This window comes from Herpailurus yagouaroundi, unplaced genomic scaffold (assembly GCF_014898765.1).
Source record: "Herpailurus yagouaroundi ecotype Mexico unplaced genomic scaffold, PumYag 159, whole genome shotgun sequence".
Lineage (NCBI taxonomy): Eukaryota > Metazoa > Chordata > Mammalia > Carnivora > Felidae > Herpailurus > Herpailurus yagouaroundi.
This window is the reverse complement of record NW_024412400.1, coordinates 54079969-54102649: the sequence shown is the minus strand read 5'-3', so window position 1 is coordinate 54102649 and position 22681 is coordinate 54079969. Positions and strand designations below refer to the sequence as shown.

The 22681-nt window shown below is 42.2% G+C and overlaps 1 protein-coding gene across 5 annotated transcripts in view; it reads right to left on the bottom strand.

Annotated features, from left to right (window-relative positions):
• Positions 1 to 22681, bottom strand: part of SCHIP1 (schwannomin interacting protein 1) — a 761580-nt gene that overhangs the window by 85551 nt on the left and 653348 nt on the right. The gene's annotated exons all lie outside the window — the stretch shown is intronic.

Here is a 22681-nt window from a genome sequence, read left to right as displayed (position 1 = left end):
CAGACCTCAGATTGAGAAATCCTAGCTGTCCTTCGGTGCCCTCCACGGCCAGTGGCGGTTCATTTCCACTCCTGGGTTTGTGCAAGATTTTTCTTATCCCGAGAAATGCCATGTGACACTTGAATTGGAAGTCAATCAAAGGCAAAGCACAGTAAGACCATACTATTATTCAATTTTCTTGAGATTCATCTAATATTAGAATGACCATTTTCCTGCCTTTCCTCTCCACACCTACCCCAAAACACGGAACACAAGCAATATCCTGTTCCCTCAAAGCCACAGACCAAGGGCACCCCATCTAACACAGCTTCGCCCACAGCTCCAAGCAGACCTCACGGTAGCAGTGCTTGTTGATTTGGTTAAAATAACGCCCTGCATAACGAGTAGCCTTCTCAGCTATCCTACCAGGTAGTGGCATTTCACATCACAAAACGTGCTTTCATATACACATGCACATATTCCAAATATAATTCGTTGCTTTGTAGTGGTTGTTTTGTGACCACAATTAGGCTGATATATTTGATATATTTGATATTTACAAGTGAAAGCAGTGGCTGGGGAGGGGGACAGGAGAGCTGAGTAACATTTGGGTTCTTCATTTACTCACACGAGAATTCGCTAAGCATCGGTGTGCCAGTGGCTGGCGCTTTGTGCTCATTAAAGTACTTCCAGAAGTTTCATTTTGCTCACACCCTCACTGTGTGAGGGGATGGCACAAGATTTTGTGATTCTGTGATCCTTTCAAAGGTTAACCCCAAATCTCTGGATTCCCTGTCCAATGCTCTACTTCAAACACTAGGGGTCAGCAGCCTTCCAAAAGTCACCGGTCAAGTGCCGAGCCCAAGTTCTGGGGTCTGGGGTCCTGGGGTGCTGGTAGAGTGCGGGTTGGGGCTGATTGAGTTCAAAAGATACTAGTGCTTTCCCAAAACCTAGTCCCAATCTTTTATAAATACAACCTTTACTTTTATTTGGGTACCCTCAGCTTCTTGTGCAAAGCCCAGGTGATTGGGGGAAGTTAATCTGGCAGTGGGATTTGCGGCTCAAAATTAACTTGCATTATTCCACCTCCCAGCTTCCCGTATTGGGTCAGGGACAAGCATGTGACCCTATTTGGACCTATTTGGACCCTATTTGGACCAGTAAAGATTGAGGAGAAATTTGCTGCAATGACACTGAAAGTAGTTTCCCTGCTTTTCCTTCAGTAACCACCTCCCTCCCCTCCACTCCTTCCCTACCTCCCTCTCTCCTCCTCACGCCACCCCCCACCCGCCCTGATGATGAAAAAACCCAAAGCCCTAGAGATACAGACAGTCATCTGGAAACTACAAATGTGTAGGGACAGCTATACAATGAAGGCAACTGCAAAAAAAAAAAACAAAAACAAAAACAAAAACAAAAACAACCCACACAGAGTGCTAAAAGCAAGACCTTGGGAAAGCAACAAACTGGGGAAAGAATAGGGCTCCAGCCCAGCTCTTTGCTACTGACCTCCCTCCCCTGGAGAGCTCTAAGCTGTCTACTCCTCTGTCTCTACAACAGTGGCAGTTCCCATAGATCCCTGGTTCAGTAAAGAACCAAGGAGAGGGTTGAGGGAGTCCCCATACAAGTCCAGGGACCAGGACAACTGACCCCCACATCTCTGCTTTCCTTAGGCTATTATACAAAAAGAAACGTTGAATGGGTCCTTGCACTTTCTTGTATTTTTTAAGATGAAGGGGTATGGTGATAACGGGCATGGATTTTGGAGTCCACTGGACCCAAGTTCAAATTTCAGCAACTCTCCTTACTAGTTATGTGACTCTGAGCTTTTCTGTCTATAAAATGAGAATGAATAAAGCCTACCTTTCAGAGTTGTTTTGAACTTTAAGCGTAATAACATATGCAATGGGTTTAGCATTCAAAAAATAGTTGCTAGGATTATTTCAATAATCCTTGAAACGAAAGAGCACTATGGCAGGAGAAAGCGCAAGAAAAACAAAAACAAAAACAAAAAAAGCAGCCAGGTCCCTAAACATTCTTCCCAATACATACATTTACTTCTCACCCATGACAAGATACCCTGAGTGTATATGTGCTAATGAGAGAAGGTCGCAAAACCTTCAAAATCCATGGGCCTCATGGACCCAGTATCCATGTCAGGGCAGCTCAGACCTGCAAATGGAAATTTCGAGCTTCTGAACGTAAGTGCAACTTTTGAGCTAGTGATTCATTAACGATGTGATTCCTCAGGTAGGTAGGTCTTATTTGTAGTGAAGCAGTATTCAAACGAGCTACCAAAAAAGATAAAATTGTCATCCTTGCTTTTTTTTTTTTTAAAGACACAGGCTCCTAAAGATTTCTGTCATTCATTCAAAGGCAGATACCCGGACCAAAAGGTTAGGACCTGCATTTGTATGTTCGTTCCAGGATTCCCATCCAAGGCAAAGCATACACAGTAAAACCTTGGATTGCGAGTAACTTGTTCTGCAAGTGTTTTGCAAGATGAGCAAACATTTCTAATAAATTTTAACTTGACAAATGAGCGATGTCTTGCAATACGAGTAGTACGTGACGCTAAATGTCGCATGATCACAACTGAGCCAAAGGTTCTTGAAATTCACTTTGGTATACAAGTGCTTTGGATTACAAGCATGTTTCCAGAATGAATTATGCTCGCAAGCCAAGGTTTTACTGTATAAGGTATCCGCCAACAGAGGACCACAGGCAATCTCTCTCTGTTACACGGTTATCTCCTTTTCATTCTTTCTGTGACAGACGTTGCTTATCTCCCAGTATCTGTTCTCTCCCTCTTTCTCATTGATAGAATATCTCCCCACCCCCACACCCCAGGATGACACTACATTTTCCAGCCTCCCTTGCAACCAAGTGTGTGTACTCACGCACCTGTGAGTACATTCTGGCTAAACAGATCTAAACAAAGGTGTCATGTGTGGCTTTGGAAAGTGTCCTTAAAGGAAGGGAGATGTGTCCTTGCCCCTTCCTACCAGCTGGATTACAGTGTAATAGAAGGTGTTCAAGCAGCGAGCCTGGATGATGAGGAAGAAAGCTATGTACTGAGGATGATGGAGCAGCAAAACCGAAAAAAATCTTCATTTTGAAACTGCCTTATATTCCTGACCTCCACACTTCTTTTACATGCATGAGAAATAAAATTCCATCTTGTTTGAGGCACTGGCATTTGGGGCTTTTTTGTCACTCACAGCTAAACCTAATCTGAACTGATACTTTCCTATATCCATCGTTTATGTTTTCTCCATTCATCTGTGAGACCAGACTGCACTGTTTTTAACATGACAAGCCACTTACGAATGGGGTATGGATTCATCAGTCATTCCCATCATACTCCCCAAATCCCACTCACATCCTACAAAATGAATTCTACCCACGGTGTAACATCAGAAAGGTCACCTCCCAGACATGGAAAGAAATAGAGATTTAAAAAAAAACAACAAAAAACCAAGAACAAAACCTTTTTGTTTGTTTTACAGAAAACCCTATCTATTCAAGATGACTGCTTTCTCCTATTTTAGCCAGCAATTTTATGAAACGAAGACTATTTTCTTAGTGACCTAAACTCCTCAAATGCTTGCTATCAGTTACAAATAAAATACTTGCTACATGCAAGCATCAATTAGACACAATGTAGTAAAAGACACTGTATTCTGGAAGAAGGTCATGGGCCTTGGCTTCAGATCTAGGAGCACTTCTTGGCTTTGCCACTTACTTGCAATGTGACCTTGGTAAGTAATTTAACCCTTTAGTACTTCCAGTTTCTTCATCTATAAAATGAAACCTCATACAATACACCTGACCCTTGAACAACATTGTTTTGAACTGCATGTCCACTTACACACAGATTTATTTCAATAAATACAGTACAATACTGTAAATGTATTTGCTTTTCATTCTTTAAAGTTTATTTATTTTTAGAGAGAGTCATTGGGGGAGGGGCAGAGAGAGGGCGAGAGAATCCCAACTCACGAACTGAACCATGAGGTCATGACCTCAGCCAAAATCAAGAGTCAGATGCTCAACTGACTAAGCCACTCAGGCACTCCTATATTTGCTTTTTAAATGATTTTCTTAATATTTTCTTTTCTTTAGCTTACTTTATTATAAGAATACAGGGGCGCCTGTGTGGCTCAGTCGGTTAAACATCTGACTTAGGCTCAGTGTGTGATCTCACAGTTTGTGGATTCGAGCCCCGTGTCAGGCTCTGGACTGAAAGTTCAGAGCCTGGAGCCTGCTTCGGATTCTGTCTCTCTCTCTCTCTCTCTTTCTCTCAAAAATAAACATAAAAAAAATTTTTTTTTTAAAAAGGATACAGTACTTAATACATGTAATATACAAAATATGTGTTAATCAAATGTTTCCGTCATCAGTAAGGCTTCTGGTCAACAGCAGGCTATTAGTAGTTAAATTTGGGGGAAGCCAAAAGTTGTATGCAGATTTTCCACTGCAGGGGGCCTGGCACTCCTAACCCCTGCACTGTTCAAGGGCAACTGTACTTGCAGAAAAATCAAATGAGCTAATATGTGCAATGCACCCAGCACACAAATAGATGGTTTAATAACAAAAGTTTCTTTTGTTTGTTCTTTTTTGTTAGAAATGAAAGACTATGGAGTTTAGCTTGGTAGAACTGTGTCTTATAAAGTATTTTTAGTCTCTAAAACTTACTAGTTATAGAACAATAGTGGACTTCAGTTATTTAAGACTGTTTCTTCAACTGTCAGTCAGGCTTACAACAGTGATATCATTAATCACAACAATAACAATTGCTGACACATGGCATGATCATCAAATTTCGGGCACTGCATTAAGTCCTTTATTTTCATTATTTCAATAAAACCTGTAATACCAAGAGATGTTTTTAAGGATGTAAACAAAAATGAGAAGCTGATTTTAAGAATACTGTATGTAGGGGCACCTGGGTGGCTCAGCCGGTTAAGCGGCCAACTTCAGCTCAGGTCATGATCTCACGGTCTGTGGGTTCGAGCCACGCGTCGGGCTCTGTGCTGACAGCTCAGAGCCTGGAGCCTGTTTCAGATTCTGTGTCTCCCTCTCTCTGACCCTCCCCCATTCATGTTGTCTCTCTCTGTCTCAAAAATAAACATTAAAAAAATTTTTTTTAAATAAAAAATAAAAAAAAGAATACTGTATGTAAAATAAATTTATAAAACTGCATATAGTTTTATATGATTAATATAAATATTAATATAGTAGTAATATTGATTAAATAGGTTACTTCTTTTAGAAGCAAATACCCTGATTTTTATTTTACTTATTTTCAATTTTGTTTGTTTGTTTATTTGTTTATCAATTTAAAGAAAGAGCATGAACAGGGGAGGAACAGAGAGGGAGAGAGGGAGAGAGAGAATCCCAAGCAGACTCTGTGCTAGACCCGGGGCTCAGTCTCACAAACTATGAGATCATGACCTGAGCCGAAATCAAGAATTGGACGCTCAACCCACTGAGCCACCCAGACGCCCCCATACCCTAAATTTTAGAAAATGAAAGGTTCCAGTCATAAAAGAAGGTACAAAATATTTGGTTCATTCCTGAAACTTGTGTTTAAATGAAAAAGCAATCTAAAGCTGTATAATGTCAGAATAGAGGCACCTGCTTATTGTTATTGCTTACCATAAAAGTTATAACAAAATATCCATGCAGAATATATTAATTTTCTTTCCTTTTTACTTTAAATAGTCCTCATCATTTGATGCAGGAAAAGGTAAGTATCTGACAATTCCTAAGAAAAATATATTATTATGTACTCATATGTCCTGTGTGTAAATATATACTGAATACATCTGCATGTACGTTTTTTTCTCTTATTTATTTTTTTTTTAATTTTTTTTTCAACGTTTATTTATTTTTGGGACAGAGAGAGACAGAGTATGAACGGGGGAGGGGCAGAGAGAGAGGGAGACACAGAATCAGAAACAGGCTCCAGGCTCTGAGCCATCAGCCCAGAGCCCGACGCGGGGCTCGAACTCCCGGACCGCGAGATCGTGACCTGGTTGAAGTCGGACGCTTAACCGACTGCGCCACCCAGGCGCCCCTTTTCTCTTATTTATAAATAAATGTTTGTGTTCCATAATATTTTTGTAAGTTGACTGGAATTCAAAAATTTCTCCCTTCAGGGGCTCCTGAATGGCTCAGTTGGTTGGTTAAGCATCTGACTTCAGCTCAGGTCATGATCTCGCTGTTTGTGAGTTCAAGCCGTGCTTCAGGCTCTGTGCTGACAGCTCACAGCCTGAAGCCTGCTTGGGTTTCTGTGTCTCCCTCTCTTTCTGCCCCACCCCCACTCACACTCTGTCTCAGTCTCTGTCTCTCTCTCTCAAAAATAAATAAACATTTAAAACAAATTAAAAAAAAAAGAAATTTCTCCCTTCAGAGAAATATTTACAACTGTATTTTACTTACAGTAACTGCTACCACCCCAGCTGAAAATTCTTCCTTATGTAAAAATTCTTGTATATACATAAACTGACTTTGCATGTAACTTTTCTATAAATGCAAGAACATTTTGCCCCACCATGAGTCATTTCTATTGGACATAATGAGGGACTAAAGGATTTAGTGAGGAATGAAAAGGGAAAAAAAAAGTAGATGCCACAAGCTGAGGTTTCTGGAAAAGATAAAAGAAGAATCCAGCCCACAGATGATTACAAACTGCATGTTTTAAAAAATGCCCTTAGTTGCCAGCATTTAAAAATGGGGATTTTTGGTTCGCCTGGGTGGCTCAGTTGGTTAAGCATCCAACTCGATCTCAGCTCAGGTCTTGATCTCAGGGTTGGGAGTTCAAGTCCCTCACTGGCTGTAGAGATTATTTTTTAAAAGGGATAAAGTCCAGCTTTTTAAAGGGGACCCCAACCCATCCTTCTTAACCTGGCCAGCCTTACTGAACTTCTCTGTGTGCCCAATACTCTCCTGCATGTCCCTCCTTCCCATCTCCCACCAGACTGGGGGCAAACTCCTAGCTCATCCATCAGGTCCCAGCATGAACCTTCCATGTGTTCTCACTGCCCCTCATTCCCCATCACTGTGTTTACCAGGCTCCTCTGCAACAACCCGTGGGGCCGTCTGTCTGCTGGCCAGTTAACACTGTCGGCTCGTCACCTTGGCCACCTGTGTCCCTGGCACCTGGCTCAAAGAGGGCCTAGCACAAAGGAGGTAGCGAGGCAACTTTTCCTGGATAAGTATGTTTTGTTTTGTGCCCCATGCGGTGCCATGTTCCTTGTGATTCTCTATTTCCCGATCTCAGAGATGAGAAAGCTGAGGCCCAGAGAGGGTAAGCAGTTTGCCTGGGGTTAGGATTCCAATTCAAGTCAGTGGACTCCAGAGCCTGCTTCATTTCCACTGTGCCATGTGCTGGCATTTAGCCTTCCCTTTCCCCGAGAGGAGCCCGGGCAGCGTACCTTGGTCTGAGTGTGTTGGATGCTGCTTGCATCTATTACCTCAGGAAGAAAGAATGCCCGAGGAGATGGAATTTAGGTGGTTACTCAAGACTGCACGCACAAATATGAATACAGCCTCTTGAACACCAGAGTAAAAGAATGTAGGTCAAACAAATTGCCCTGCCCAGAGTCTCCCTTTATTGCCCAACTTTTCTCACTGCACATGTAAGGCCACAAGTGGAAGATAGCTAAGTGGAAAATTCCAGGAGTTTTGTAACTATCATTAAAAACAAAGGCTCAAGAAATCAAGGAAAGGATTTTTAAATCACTTTCTTTTTGGGGCACCTGGGCAGCTCAGTTGGTTAAGAAGCTGACTCTTGACTTCGGCTATGGTCATGATCTCATGGTTGTGAGACCACTCCGGGCTGGGTGTGGAGTCTGCTTGGGATTCTCTCTCTCCTCTCTCTCTTTCCCTTCCTCCTCCCCTCCCCCTCTTGCTCATGTGTGCACACACATTCTCTCTCTCTCAAAAAGAAAAAAAATCACTTTCTTTTTTTACCATCCTAACTCAGAAGTTCAGATTCATCAATTTGTTGAGAGCCAACCGGTACAGAAAACTGCAGTAGGCCTTTGGAAAAACAAGGCTTGTTTGGCTGTTATGAAAATGGAGTGAATGATCATGATGATGACACAGAAAACTAACTGATATTAATTACGGGTCAAGTGTACATACACAATGCCATTTAATCCTCTAACAGCCCTGTCAAGTTAGGTACTATTAATACTCTTGTTCTATAGATGTAGAAGTCACGGTACAGAGAAGTCAAATAATTTGCTCATGATCACATAACTAGAAGGGACAGAAAGGATTAGAACCCAGCTCAGGTGGCTCCAAGCCCACTACACAGAACCAGCCTCCTAGTTTGTGTAATACTAATATAAATTACACTCTCTGGTAGTTAGAGTGACAATTTTAGAAAAATGTGGTACAGAATTGTTTTAACAACATTTCTCTATTTTTAATTTTTCTTAATATTTATTTATTTTTGAGAGAGAGAGAGAGAGAGCGCGTGAGCAGGGGAGGGGCAGAGAGAGACAGAATCTGAAGCAGGCTCCCAGCTCTGAGCTGTCAGCACAGAGCCCAACTTGGGGATCAAACTCACAAACTGTGAGATCATGACCTGAGCCGACGTCAGACAGATGCTCAACTGACTGAGCCACCCAGGTGGCCTGGTTTAATAACATTTCAATACTAATGTGTATCTTACATATGTGCTATCCACAGTAAGAAACTTGGTTAAGTTGATGAATGCTTAATTCCTTCTAAGGTAACAATGTAAAGGAAGAAAAAGAAAAATCCCTTGGAGGAAGGATCTGAAGGAAAAATTTAGGAAGTAAGTTGATGTAGAAGTGCCAGATTTTAACCTTAAGAGAGATTTAAGGACATCTAATAAAATCAAGTTTTACAGTGACCTGCTGGATGCTGTGACCAACAGAGACAAAATAAATATTCAGGTTTGAAAACATACAACAACCTTATCAACTTATCAATACCATGCTGCAGAAATAAGTGACACCATTGCCCCCTACCAATTTAGAGGAATTTAAAAAACAGTCCTTTATGTTAATAATTTTGCAGGATTTAAAGTTGAACATGTAGATGTGGATCTCCTGAGCAGCAGAAAGCCAAAGACCAAATACCAGAGAAAAAGCAAGTTAGTCATGGAAAAAATGGATAATTCAGTAGCTGGTCGTTCACGTCCTTATTCTAACTGAATGACATCATTTAGAAGACAAACACTGTGGTGCTTGTCCAGAAAGTTTCAGTCACTTTCCTCCTTCATATACGGAGGGCACGGTTTAATTTTTATCTCCCTTTCATGATTCTGTCGCCTTGGTATGCCCTTAGAGTGATTATTCATTTCTCTATGATCAACAAAAGGCTTCTTCTTCACCAAAGTGTTCTCAGACATCAGTACTTTGCTTTGGCATAATGACTGTCAACTCTTTGCACTGAAACTTACATTCCACATCTCCAAATCTGCTTTTCACTATTGTTATCATTACCTAGCCAGTGTCACAGAAGAGGGGGAACTGTAGCTACGCAGATGGCTTTCTCATGGATACCCCCCAGATGTCACTGCCCAGTCACACTGTTTCACCACCACTTTCCTCTAGGAGCCTGGGAAGAATGGGTGTGTGATCACTCTACCCTGGCAGATCTCCTTTGCAAGTAGTAGTACATCAAAAACTCATGGGGTGCCTGAGTGGCTCAGTCAGTTAAGTATCCCACTCTTGGTTTTGGCTCAGGTCATGATCTCACAGTTTCATGAGCTTGAGCCCCACATTGGGTTCTGTGCTGACAGCACATAGCCTGCTTGGGATTCTCTCTCTCCCTCACTCATGCTGTCTCTGTCTCTCTCAAAAGTAAATAAATAAACTTAAAAAACAACAACAACAACACAAAAAACCCTTACTGGATTCCAACCAGTGCCAATCCAACGATCCAGACTCCCCTCTAATCCCTCCCTCGCACACACATACACCATCTCTCACTAGGTTCTAATGATTCAACATGCTTTATATGGCCTGTATTCTGCCCTTCATTCTCCTACTGCCACCCTCTGTCTTAGTTCAGGAGTGTTTGCACTGCATATCCAGGGCTTCTTTTTTTAATTAAAAAAAAAATTTTTTTTTCAACATTTATTTATTTTTGGGACAGAGAGAGACAGAGCATGAACAGGGGAGGGGCAGAGAGAGAGGGAGACACAGAATCGGAAACAGGCTCCAGGCTCCGAGCCATCAGCCCAGAGCCTGACGCGGGGCTCGAACTCACGGACCGCGAGATCGTGACCTGGCTGAAGTCGGACGCTTAACCGACTGCGCCACCCAGGCGCCCCTGTCCAGGGCTTCTAATATGCATTCCATGTAGCACAACCCTGGAGAAACGCGGCTCCACAGCCTCCCTCCCACTGCCGGCTTCCCTGCACACACCCTACCCCCTGGCCATCAGGTCCCCATGCATTCTCTCTTCCATGTCTCCAGAATTTTACACATGCTATTCCCTCTGCCTGGAATGCCTTCTTCCACATCCTCTTTGCAATTCCAAAAGGGTTAACTATTTTTTTTAAAAAAACTAGCTGAAGATTCTCCTCCTCTGACCTACGCAAATAAAATGAATCCTTCCTTTGGACCACCATCATGTCTAAGTGCATACTTTTAGCACATATATTACCCAATACCAAGATGGTTTGCATGTTAAGCATCCCTGTTTGGGAGTCAAAGATATGGTTTCCAATCTCAGTTCTGCCCCCTTACCAGCTGTCTTAGTCCATTTGGGCTACCATAATAAACTACTATAGAATGGGTGACTTAAACAAGAGACACTTATTTCCCACAATCTGAAGGACTGGAAGGCCAAGATCAAGAAGCCAGTATATTTGATACCTAGTGAGAGCCTTCATCTTAAATCCTCACATGGTGGAGAAAGGAGCATTGGTCTCTCTTCCTTTTCTTATAAGGACACTAATTCCTTCATTAGGGTTTCACTCTTATGACCTCATCTAAACTAATTACAATGCCAGAGACTCCACTTCCTAGTACCATGACACGGGGGGTTAGGTCTACAACATATGTACTGTGGTGGGGACACAAACATTCAGTCCATAACACCAGCTATGAAATTAATCCAAGTGCCATCTGTAAACAGAGCCAATAAAAGTTACCTACCCCAGTCAGCTGTTGGTACTATCCTAGGAAATACTACTATTATTGGGGAAACTGAGGCAAAAAGACTAAGCACATTTCCAAATGTCACACTGCTAGTAAGTAGAGGAATGGGGGTTTAGCCCCCGAGCAGTCTGGCTCAGACCCACATTCTTAACTACTGGAAACCTGTCTTCCCTACTAGGAAATGAGCTGGCTAAGTTGTTGAGTTGCCAAATGTCTAAATTTGGTTCTACCCTGCTCAAAGGTCATAGAGTCTTTAGCAGACAGTGTGTGGCAGAAGAACTGGGGCAGAAGTAGGATGAACTAAGGACTTATTGTCTGTGTCTAGGTCCCAGCTCCATAGACTTCTTTACAGCTCTTCTACTGAGCCCTTGACCTCAGCCGTACTCTTGTAGGTCTTCCTATTCTACGTCCCCTCTACAAGACCAAACTCAACATCACTTGTTTAAAGACAGATATTAGAACCCTTCCAGAACAATCAAATCAGAATCTGTCAGTGTGTCCCAGGCACTGGTAGTTTTAAGGGGCACCACCCACTTTCTGCTCATCAACCCAGTAAGCAGCTAGCATTGAAAATCATTGCCAGGAGCTTCCCCTTTCCCTGAGCAGCTTCCTGCATCTCATGATCATCTTTTTGGTGACACATTTATGAGAATCCTCTCACTGGAGTTCTTGATCATACTAATGTCATGAGAACCCCTTTAACATTCTGGCGAATGTCTGTGGGCCCCTTCTCAGCACGATGTTTTTACATGCATACAGCAAAAAACATAGGATTACAAGGAAACCAATTATATTGAAATACAAATATATTAACCATTAGGAGTGAGTTCTTAGACCCTAATCTTAAGGTCAGGAATCCAGTCTTCTAGTATCTAAGAATTGAACACACACTTGGCGGTCAACAAATGCTTGTTAGGAGAATAAATCCAAGAATAAGTCACGCACTGTTGTGAATTACTGTTTTAGTGATAGAGAAGTACTCTACCTGAGGAAAACTTTAGCAATGCACCATTTCAAAGCTGATGAGATTCAAATGTTATGTAATCTATTTCTGAAACAAGTTCCTAAGGCATGAGAAAATTTAAAAATTGGTAGCCTTCTAAAAAATCAATAAAATCAAATTTCTGAATATGGTATCATCACTTCCAGTCTTTGAAAATGTTCCTCTCTTGCCTATCATAAACTGTAGAAAAAAGAAGGTGTGGCTAACTCAGAGGTTTCTGTACTCAAATGAGAAAAATGGGGGGATCTGAATTTTTTCTTGCTTCAGTAGACAGAATGGCCTCTCCCAAACATGTCCATATCCTAATCCCCAAAACCTGTGATTGTATTTCCTCACCTGCCAAAAGGGACTTGGTAGATGTGATTAAATTAAGGGTCTTACAATGGGGAGATTATCCTGGATGATCCAGGGGGGTCTAATGTAATTACAAAGGTACTCATAAGATGAAAGTAGGTAAAGTCAGAGGAGGATATGTAATGACAGAAGCAGAGGTAGGAATGTGGGGCCATGAATCATGGAGTGCAGGCAGACTTTAGAAGCTAGAAAAGACAAGGAAACAAATTCTTCTTTAGAGCCTCCAGAAGGAATCAGCCCTGCCAACAGCTTGATTTTAGCCCTTTAAGACCATTTCAGACCTCTGGCCTTCAGGACTTCAGATAATAAACATGTTGTTTTAAGCCACCAGGTTTGTGGCCGTTTGTTATAGGAGCAATAGAAAACTAATACATGTGCCCATATCCAACAAGCAACAAAATGGCCAATAGACACAATGTAAGAGAAAGACTCAAGCACACAGGTGGGCTGTTTCCTTTATGCCAGTGTTTTGCAACTGGTTCCATGTTAGGACAATCTGTGGAGCTTAGATAGATGACAGGTAGGTAGATAGACAGGTGTAGATATAGACACACACACACACACACACACACACACACACACACACACACACGCTAATGCTAGAGCCCCAAGTGAATCAGGCTCTTAGGGTGGGGAGTAATGCCTTGGATCTGAATATACTAAAATCCCTCAGAGTTTGTGATACACAGGAAAGGCTAAGAACCCTACCCCATACCAACAAAAGTAGACTAAGATATAGTTAATATAGAGCCCTCTTCATCCAAGGTAAATATATGCTATTTATAAACATTCTTATAAATTCTTATAAGCTACTGTGAATCAAGGAGATAGCAATCAAAATAAAAATAAGAAAAGAATCAAAGAGTTTGCCCATAGTTACTGGCAAATCTCTGACCTGGTTAAACAAAGAACCCAACTTCTTTCTAAACAAATTCAATTCAGTACTCTAGTCACTAGAACAGAATACATGTCCTCACTCCAGCCCATATTAAATCTCCATTTCGATTAGCAAAGTGTCAATCTGTAAGTAAGCATGAAAAACCCAAGGCCTGAGAAGTGGTTAAGGCACTTGAGTTATGTAGGGGTGTGTGTGTGTGTGTGTGTGTGTGTGTGTGCGCGCGTGTGTGTACACATTTTTTTTATTTTAGAGAGAGCACACAAGTGGGAGAGAGGGGCAGAGGGGGAGAGAGAGAGAGAGAGAGAGAGAGAGAGAGAGAGAGAATCCCAAGCAAGCTCCATGCTCAGTGCAGAGCCTGCCGTGGGGCTCGATCCCATGACCTTGGGATCATGACCTGAGCCGAAATCAAGAGTTGGACACAGCCGACTGAGCCACGTAGGTGCCGTGAGTTATTTATTTTTAATTCTCTTATTAAAACTTTAGAAATGAAAAGCCAGTCACCTAAATCCTTTCTGCAGGTAGGAAAGGGAGTTTCAATAAAATAAATCCTAAACAAACTAATAACTTTAAAGAAAAATGCCCTTCCAAGCCAATGACAACTAACATGCTGATTAACTGTGAAAATAAAACACAAATATCTCAACAATGAAAACTTTACTGTTAACTTTACTGTCTACAGTATCTACTAAAGCTATGAATGATCATCAAAACTGTAATAATAATGGCATGTTACCATTTATGGAGCACTTCTCAGACACATTGTCAAGTGCTTTACATACACAATACTTTAATATCCCTGCAACATTAGTGTTTATTCTCACATCATAGACAAAGAACTGAGCTCAACAGGGTAAGATACCAAAGTGGTAGAGCTGGGAACTCAAAGCCAAGTCTGTCCTCTGCCCAAAGCCATGGCCCTTGACAGGCCTTTAATAAAGGCTTGTTGAACTGCTCTGAATATGACACAAGGAGGGCACTATCATTACCAATTCTATCAGCCCTACAAATGAACACACAAAGGAACTGTAGCAAAAAGAGATACCATGGAATCCTAATCTTTAGGAGAAAATGAGTCATTTTTTTCTAGACACAAGACAGAAACACCAAGATAAGAACAGCTATTATGAGGACAGATTTTTACACTCAAATATGAACATGACTTCAAATAAAATCTCAAAGTGAAATGAGAATATGACACAGCATTCTATTCTCTGAGAAACTTAAATGTGATATTAAAAACAAGCTGAGATTTCTGGGGTGCCTGGGTGGCTCAGTTGGTTAAGCATCTGACTTCGGCTCAGGTCATGATCTCATGGCTCATTTGTGAGTTCTAAGCTCTGCATTGGACTCTTTTCTGTCAGCACAAACCCTGCTTCAGATCCTCTGCTGCCCTCTCTCTCTCTGCCCCTCCCCCACTCGTGCTCTCCCTCAAAAATAAACATTAAAAAAAAAAAAAAGCTGAGATTTCTGTTCCCTTCATTAATATAAAAGCATTTCCTAACAATGGCTGGAAAATAATCTGTAGGTTAATCTGAATAGTTTAGTAGATTCCCTCCCTTGTTCTTTATAAGACGTCCCTTTATCACAAACACTACCCTCACTTGTGATATTTTAGTAGAAATAAGTGAATGAAACTGATAGAAGAGACCAACACAGGAAGGAAGGGAAGCAAAGAAAGCCACGAGCTGCTGCTCTATGATGCTGAGGCTGACACTCGCAAACCACATTTCTCAGGCAACTTTGCCACCTGGCTCCCTGCTAGATCCTGACTGTGGGAGGCACCCATGGGAGACCGGCCAGTGAAGGGAAAGGAAGGGGGTGCTTCATGAGATCCACCTCGTCTATGACATTCCTCTTGTGGCTGCAGAGACTACCAGTCCTAGGACAACCCTTCTGTGATCTGACTGTGGCTGCCAGATGCGCCCCAAGGATGCTTCCCAAGCACGGCTGCGTCACCCCACCCCTGCCAGCACAACCCCAGGGCACCTCCAAGGAAGGTTCTGGTTACACCATCGCTTCCCTTTTGTTCCCTCAATTCTCAAGGTGGTGGCTGCTTCTTGCAGTTACTAGTCTCTGGGTTACCTTGCCATCTACTTTTTCTTCTTCCTTCACTGGCGTAACTAATTCCCCGCAGGATATCTACCTCGTAAAATTTATAGAATGGTTTCTATTTGCTGACTGGACGCTGGGAGGGTAGGACAATGAAACCAGAAGGTTAAACATGAGAATGCGCCTGTTTTGTGCCGTGTCACTGAGATTGGTGTGGATCGACTTCTTGTCTGCACTGAGGTCCACGCACAATAACCCACGGCCGTTCCAGGGCCATCTATCCCCATGTGCTAAGGCTATTTATTCAAGTGTCTTTCACAAGAAGTTCATGGCAGACAAGGTGTGAGGTGTTATACAAACTCAGCCCACAGTCTGATTTCTCAGAACCAGTTTTAAGGGACTGTCTTTATTTGAAAGGCCAAATTTTTGGTGCCAATGAAGGCAATTGCAGGACTCTACAATAAAAACACTAAAACAAATAGTATAAACATAACTTTTTTACAACACAATTTGGTTCAAATATCTTTATTAAGAAAGGAATCCCATTCTTAATGTAAAATCTAAAAATAGCATGATGGAGGCAGGAAGCCAAAGCTCAGGGAAAAATGACCTCTAAATGGACATGGAACATTTTGAAAATATTAAACGTGTAAATGTTTTTTCAAAGTCAAGTTCCCTTCATGCGCAAAGAAAGATGGAAATAATCTCATAAGGGGAGATGGTAACTTCACCCAAATTAACAACCAAGAAAGGAAACTCAACACATAAAGGGCACATATTAACAAATTCTAATGCTGCCCAAGATCCTCTTTCATAAAAGCAGTGTATGTTACATCTAATGAAAAGTTACTATAAAAATTAAATGTTTAATGATTCGCTAAAAGTATTATCTCTGTGGACTTTGAGCACCACTGCTGAGTAGAGTTTGCAGGTCAGAGAGAAGCGTTCTTACAGACCAGTAAAAACTGAAGCTGTCCACGTAAAGGATCCATTCCCCAAACAATGGCCCTGTCTAATCCTCGCACAAAGTCCAGGGAGGGAGGGCCTTGGGCAGGCAGGACGTGACCATCGTTGTAGGGGGTGGTGGTGCTGCAATCAATCATCCCTTTCTTTGGCTGACTCTCCATTTCCTTCGGCTCAGGGTTCCATAGTGTTGCACTAGGAGGGACTACCCCTCCCAAGCTGATAGGATTATTCTGCTCACAGAGGTGGTGTTAGTTCTTATTATAAATCAACAAATTTACACTGATATTTTTTTACACATCAGCGTGGTAATCTTGATTTACTTGAGTACATCTCTGAAAAATAAAACTACCTTTCTTATGATCACCAAATCTGTATCTGAGCCATGAGGCTAAGGGAAAGATCCTGGATTACATAGATCAGCGATTCTCAAAGTGTGGTCCTTGGATCAGCAGCATCAGAATCACCCGGGACTTGTGAGAACTGCAAATTCTTGGGTGTAACCCCAGATCTCCTGAGTCAAGGGGGTGAAGGCCAGCATTCTGTTTTAATAAGCTCTAGATGTCTCTGTGGAGGTATTTGTTTTTAGATGTGATACACACTTAAATTCATAGACTTGGAGTAAAGCAGATTACCCTCCACAGTGTGGGTGGGCTTCACCCAATCAACTGAAGGCCTTAAAGGAAAAGATTGAGGTCCCCTGAAAAAGGAACTCTTGTCTCCAGATGGACTTTGGTCTCAAGACTGCCGCATCAACTCTTATTGAAATTTCCAGCCTGCCAGCCTGCTGTGTACATTTGAGACTTGTCAGTCCTGAAAAGAGCCAATTCTTTAACATAAATCTCTCTCTCTCTCTCTCTCTCTCTCTCTCACACACACACACACACACACACACACACACACACACACACACACACTCACCTATTGGTTTTGTTTATTTTTTCTCTGGAAAACCCTAATACAGGTTTAATGTATGTGTACATTAGAACTAGGATTCTGTTTTTTCCAGTAGTATAGTGCCTAGAACATAGTAAGGCTCTCTATATTTTTGATAAATGTATGAACTGTGGTAAACCTACTGAAAAAAGGAAGTGGATAATTCCACCCTGTGAGGGGGCTCTCGGAAAACAGTCAATCTTGAGGATACCTCCACTAAATAGCTGTGAGCAATAAACCTCTCCTCAGGAATCTTCTAGAGTGTATAGATGAACCAACAGGAAATCACATTCAGGAATTGTGTTTAGTGTTTCTGAGTTTAATTTCTTACAAGTGAAAGAATGCTCGGCACTCAGCAGGCCATTCTTAAGATTCTGCTCTATCCACAGGACCCACTGTTTTAAGTGGCCTGGGCACAGTGACTGCATCCTATAATTTCTGTTATGCCTTGTATCTAGAGCATGATTTTAGAGTAGATTTTTATTGTATACTGTTTTTCTGGAAAGAGTGCAATCGAAAACTTAGTCTCAAATACTGTCGATTTTAGTGTTTGCCTCAATCTATTAACCTAAAGAATGTACTTTTCTGAGTGATGGGAACAGAACTCATGGACAAGGACACTCCCCCCCACTTCAGCAGGGGTCACTAAGAACAAAGGCTAAAAGCTTAGGCTGCAGGCTGAGGGTATTGTTTCTGAGGGTCAAGAGTCATCTTGATTAGACTATTTGAAAAGTCTGGGATGGTCATTCAACTGCCCCACGAAAGCAGAATAAGTAAACATTCTTCAGCTAACCTTCTCCATCCCCTGCCTACTGAAGCCCAAGTCAAGTTTCTTTGAAACTACGCCAGATTTTTAGCACTAGTGGACTGACTCAGGCTGAGTGAGGGGAGCTGGTCGAAAGGTAAGCAGAGGCAGGCAGAAAGGATGACTGAGGGCCAACAGATGCCTTTTCAACAAAGTAGTCAATCCTGAGGTTGAATCTATGAAAGTAGTTAAACTACAAAGGTATTCTCCTGGAGGAAAAAACACTAAGAATTACTTTGTTGGATTTGCTCCCTTCACCTAAAAAAAAAAAGCTTAGAATTTGAGGAACCGGATTCCTCATTTCACAATGTATCCATTTATCTCCCTAAACTCTCAGCAAGGCGCAGGCTCTGGGGCAGGGCCTGGGGCAGGCTGACAATCATTTAGCCTCCACAGACAGGCTTACAGGCCTGAGCCAGGTCTGTGTGCACATGCATGGGTTAAACAGGCACTTGAAAGTTGGAGGAAGGTGCCTCAGCAACTTCTAGAGTTTATAAGACAGCTCAACACACAAAGGTTTAGAGACTCCCACCCTACATTCAACTCAGATGGGAGTTACTTTGAAACAAATTCCAGGTATTTGCTGCAAAGTGTAAAAGTCTCAGAGTAAAAATAATTAGATCTGTAATGAACCTTATTAACAGGAAAAAATGAAATGAAAGCTATTTCCTTGTAGAAAACGAGCAAAACATCTCATTTTGCAAGACCCTCCCCCAGACAGAAACAACTAATTATGTCTTTTAAATGTTCAAACTGTTTAAAACACAACAAAAAAGTAAACCGCACATACAACAAAAATATAGACGATGTATTGAACAAGTTCCCAATCAAATGAATATCACGAAAATAAATCTGATGATTTCAACCAGTTTGTTTCATATAACCAAGTAATCATTGTCCGTGAAAGAATAAGCGGTTCCAGTGACAGACAGCTCTTTTGTTTCTGCAAGCAGTGGTACCCTGGGTGTTTTGTTACAACTTCTGACTAACATCCTCTTTATTCAGATTGATTGGGAAAATATATTTTTCTTTTGACAGAGTTGGGTTGTTTTTCAAAGAATCACTTGTTTCAACTTACACTCTTCTACAGTAGCACTCAAATTCGACACCTCGTGCATCACTCACAACTTGCCTGCTCCCCACTTCTCAACAAAAAACCATGGCCCCGAGGGGATGGCTCTGTATTTACATTCAGCCGCACACATCAGCATTTACCAGGGTGAGGCCGCTGGCTGTCAACTCCTGGCTCTTAGTCAATATTTAATCGCCCTGCAGTTATGTAGGGAGAAGGAAACATTCCATCTCCCAATACATGCCTTTACTATGAAAAAAGCTTTCATTACATTTGCCGAAGCAGGGTTACGCTTTTCAGAAAAGCTATCAAATTGAGGAGTTGCACAATTGTTCTGCTATGGCATTTTAAGTGTATTGCCATTAATAGGTGTATAAAATGAATCATACATAATTGTGACTATTTTTTAAAGTTATTACAAAGCTTTGGGTTCACTCTACAACCTTTTCTTTGATGGAGAAGGGTGTTAGAGAAAAACCAGGCAAGACCTGTCTAGTTCATAACCTCTTAGCTTTAGTTCAGTCTCCAGGTCACAAAGTAAAAAGCAACCATACTAAGAAGAAAAATCAGGTTTCTTCGGACTTTTACTTACTGTTAAAACCTTCAGTGTTGTTGTTGTTGTTTTTATTATCATTTTTTTAATGTTTATTCATTTTTTAATAGAGACAGAGCATTAGTTGGGGAAGGGCAGAGAGAGAGGGAGACAGAATCTGAAGCAGGCTCCAGGCTCTGAGCTGTCAGCACAGAGCCCGAGGTGGGGGGTCAAACTCATGGACTGTGAGATCATGACCTGAGCTGAAGTCGTACACTCAACCGACCAAGCCACCCAGGCGTCCCACAGTTTTTTGGGGTTTTTTTGATAGAGATTTGTAAATAATTTCCTAGACCCAGCACGATGCCATTCTAAAGGATAACTAAAGGAACAGAAGCCAGCGGTTAAAGGAAAATAGTAATAGAAACTGATGGGTGCCACCCACGTTACAGGGAATCTGCAAACTCCAACCAGACAAAAACGTTTCATGTTTCTCGTGTAGCAAACGGCTGTTCTAACAAGCTGATCACCTGAGCTGGAGACGTTTTTACCATTTAAACGAGATCTGCAATGTTCCGTAGGGAAGGCTCAGGCATTACTTACGGTGTTAAGATAAAAGGAAAAACGCAGCGAAGGTGAATCAGAGTAATAAGTATTTAAAATGCCTTAGCTCAAAGGCACACAGTTCTCTTTCATTCCTTCTACTAACCAGCGACCAGGCTGAACAGGTGTGGACTTGCTCAACTGGATGACATGTGGCAGGAAGCTTTTCACTTTAAAGTTGCAAACTTGTATTTGACATTCAACAGTTTTTCACTGTGGGTGGGTAGAAGAGAGAATTCACCTTTACCTCAGCTCCTACAATTCATTGGTCCTGCACTGATGGAAGGGGGAAAGGAGGGAGGGGTTTCCCTAACCTCCTTGCACCTGCCTGCAAAGAGGCTTCTGAAAGGAAGACCCAAGACCCAGCTCACATGGCTGACTGTTAGAATGCCTGACTCTCGGCCCCCAATCCTGTCAGCATCTGGCATTTCAACATCTCTGCCCCATCTCAGGTCAGTGTGACTACAGCTTCAGGTAAATCACAAGTGGCTCATCAGGAAAAAGGCTGGAGCTTTGTTTTAACATATTCCCAGCCCACAGCACCCAGTAGACCATATCAGGATACCCCACAAATATGCCAGCTCCTTTCAACCAAAACACTCAAGAAGTTCCTGGAGCCTGAGAAGTTTAACATTAATTCACTACTCAATTCGAATAGCTTCTTCCCACTTAATTTCCTAAAAGGGTACCCATGGTACCCCTAATTCTCTGGGTACAAGGAAAGGGCATTTCAAGCCTTGTGCCTATCATTAAACTCTTTCCAACATAAAAAAAACACTTTGAGTTTACTACAGGAAGATTGCACAGTTATTTTATTGTACAAAAGATGGCTTTTAGGAGTAGTGGTGACAAGTGCCATAGATGAGGTGCAGACTCCGATGCCTGGGGTGTGTTTATTAGGAAAGAGAGTGATTTTCCTCAGGCTAGTCCTGACTCCATTTCCACAAACCTTTCCAAGCTCCTTCCCAGCCCTCACCCACAGCCCCGCCCCGAGAGGCAGCTACCTGGGGCAAGGCCATCCCACCTGGCACTGGGCTCCCTCCTCTCCAGGTCGGGGTCAGCTGTCCTGCAGCTGCCTCTGCAGGTGGCTGAGTGAGAGGCTTCCAGTCTCCCAGACCAGCCTTCATAGCACTTACCTCAGTAAGTAACTACCCGAGAAAGTTGTTTAATGTCCATCTCCCTCACCAAAATAAACATGCCACTTGGGCAGAGCTCAGAGCCATCTCATCTCCCTAGGGTCCAGCATCATACAGCTACTGAATACATGGCTGTTAAGTAAGTAAGTACATGAATGGGCAAGAAAAAAATCCTGGAAGGCACTGGGCTCTACTGTAGCCCGAACCCCCTCTACTACATCTTACCTGACCTTGTCTCCCTTCCTGGTCCTTCAGATGTCAGTTTCTTTTGTTAGACGGCCACAGATGACACTATATCTGAATGTGGCCCCAGGACTTTCTGGGTGTGTTGCCCACCAGATGGGAAGGACTCTGAGGCATGCCCCACTGTTCACGGTTGCCTGTAACCTGGTGACCCACAGTCCTGTTCTGTATGTAAAACAATTTATGAGGAGCAGCTAGCCCAGGACTAGGTGTCAAGAGAGCAGGAATGCACCATTTTATCTCTCAGGACCTCTGCTCAACCAGAGGAGCATTAAGACTCCTTCAAACCGACATATAGGGCAAGTTTTTGACTGGTCTTAATGGACTAGACAGATTTATTAGAAGCAAGCAAAGGGGTATTGGTGGGAAAGCAAAGGGAAGAAACATAAAGCCATGCATTTATGTTCAAAAGAATTTTTAATTAATTAATTAAAAGTTTTCACTTATGAAGAATTCTCAAATAGCAGCATATGGGTACAAGCAGATATTGTATATCCAGAGATTACAGATGTTTGGATGTGGCCATGGCCATTAGCAAAGACAAGCAGTTATCATGTGATGAATGGCAGAAAGGCTAAATCCCAAGAATCTGGTGTAGCAGTTTTACTAACTGAAAGTAGCATATGGCCCTTGGAGCCAGCAAGACCTGCCCCAGCTCTGTGAGCCGCAGTTTCCTGGTCTATACCGTGGGAGTACCTGCCTCACTGTGAGCATTAGGCACAATAAATGAAAAGCAGCCAGCTCAGTACCTGCCCATAGCTGGCACCCCGTAAGTAATAGCTATTGTTATTATCACGAACGCAGGTTTAACCCGCGTCTCTTCAGTCCTCACAGCATCATTATGCTCTTCGGCAGCACCTGGCACACGTGTGTGCTGATGGGATTTATGTCAACCTCTTAAGCTCCATGAGGGCGAGAATCGCCATGACATGACGGCTCCATGTGAGCGTCTGCT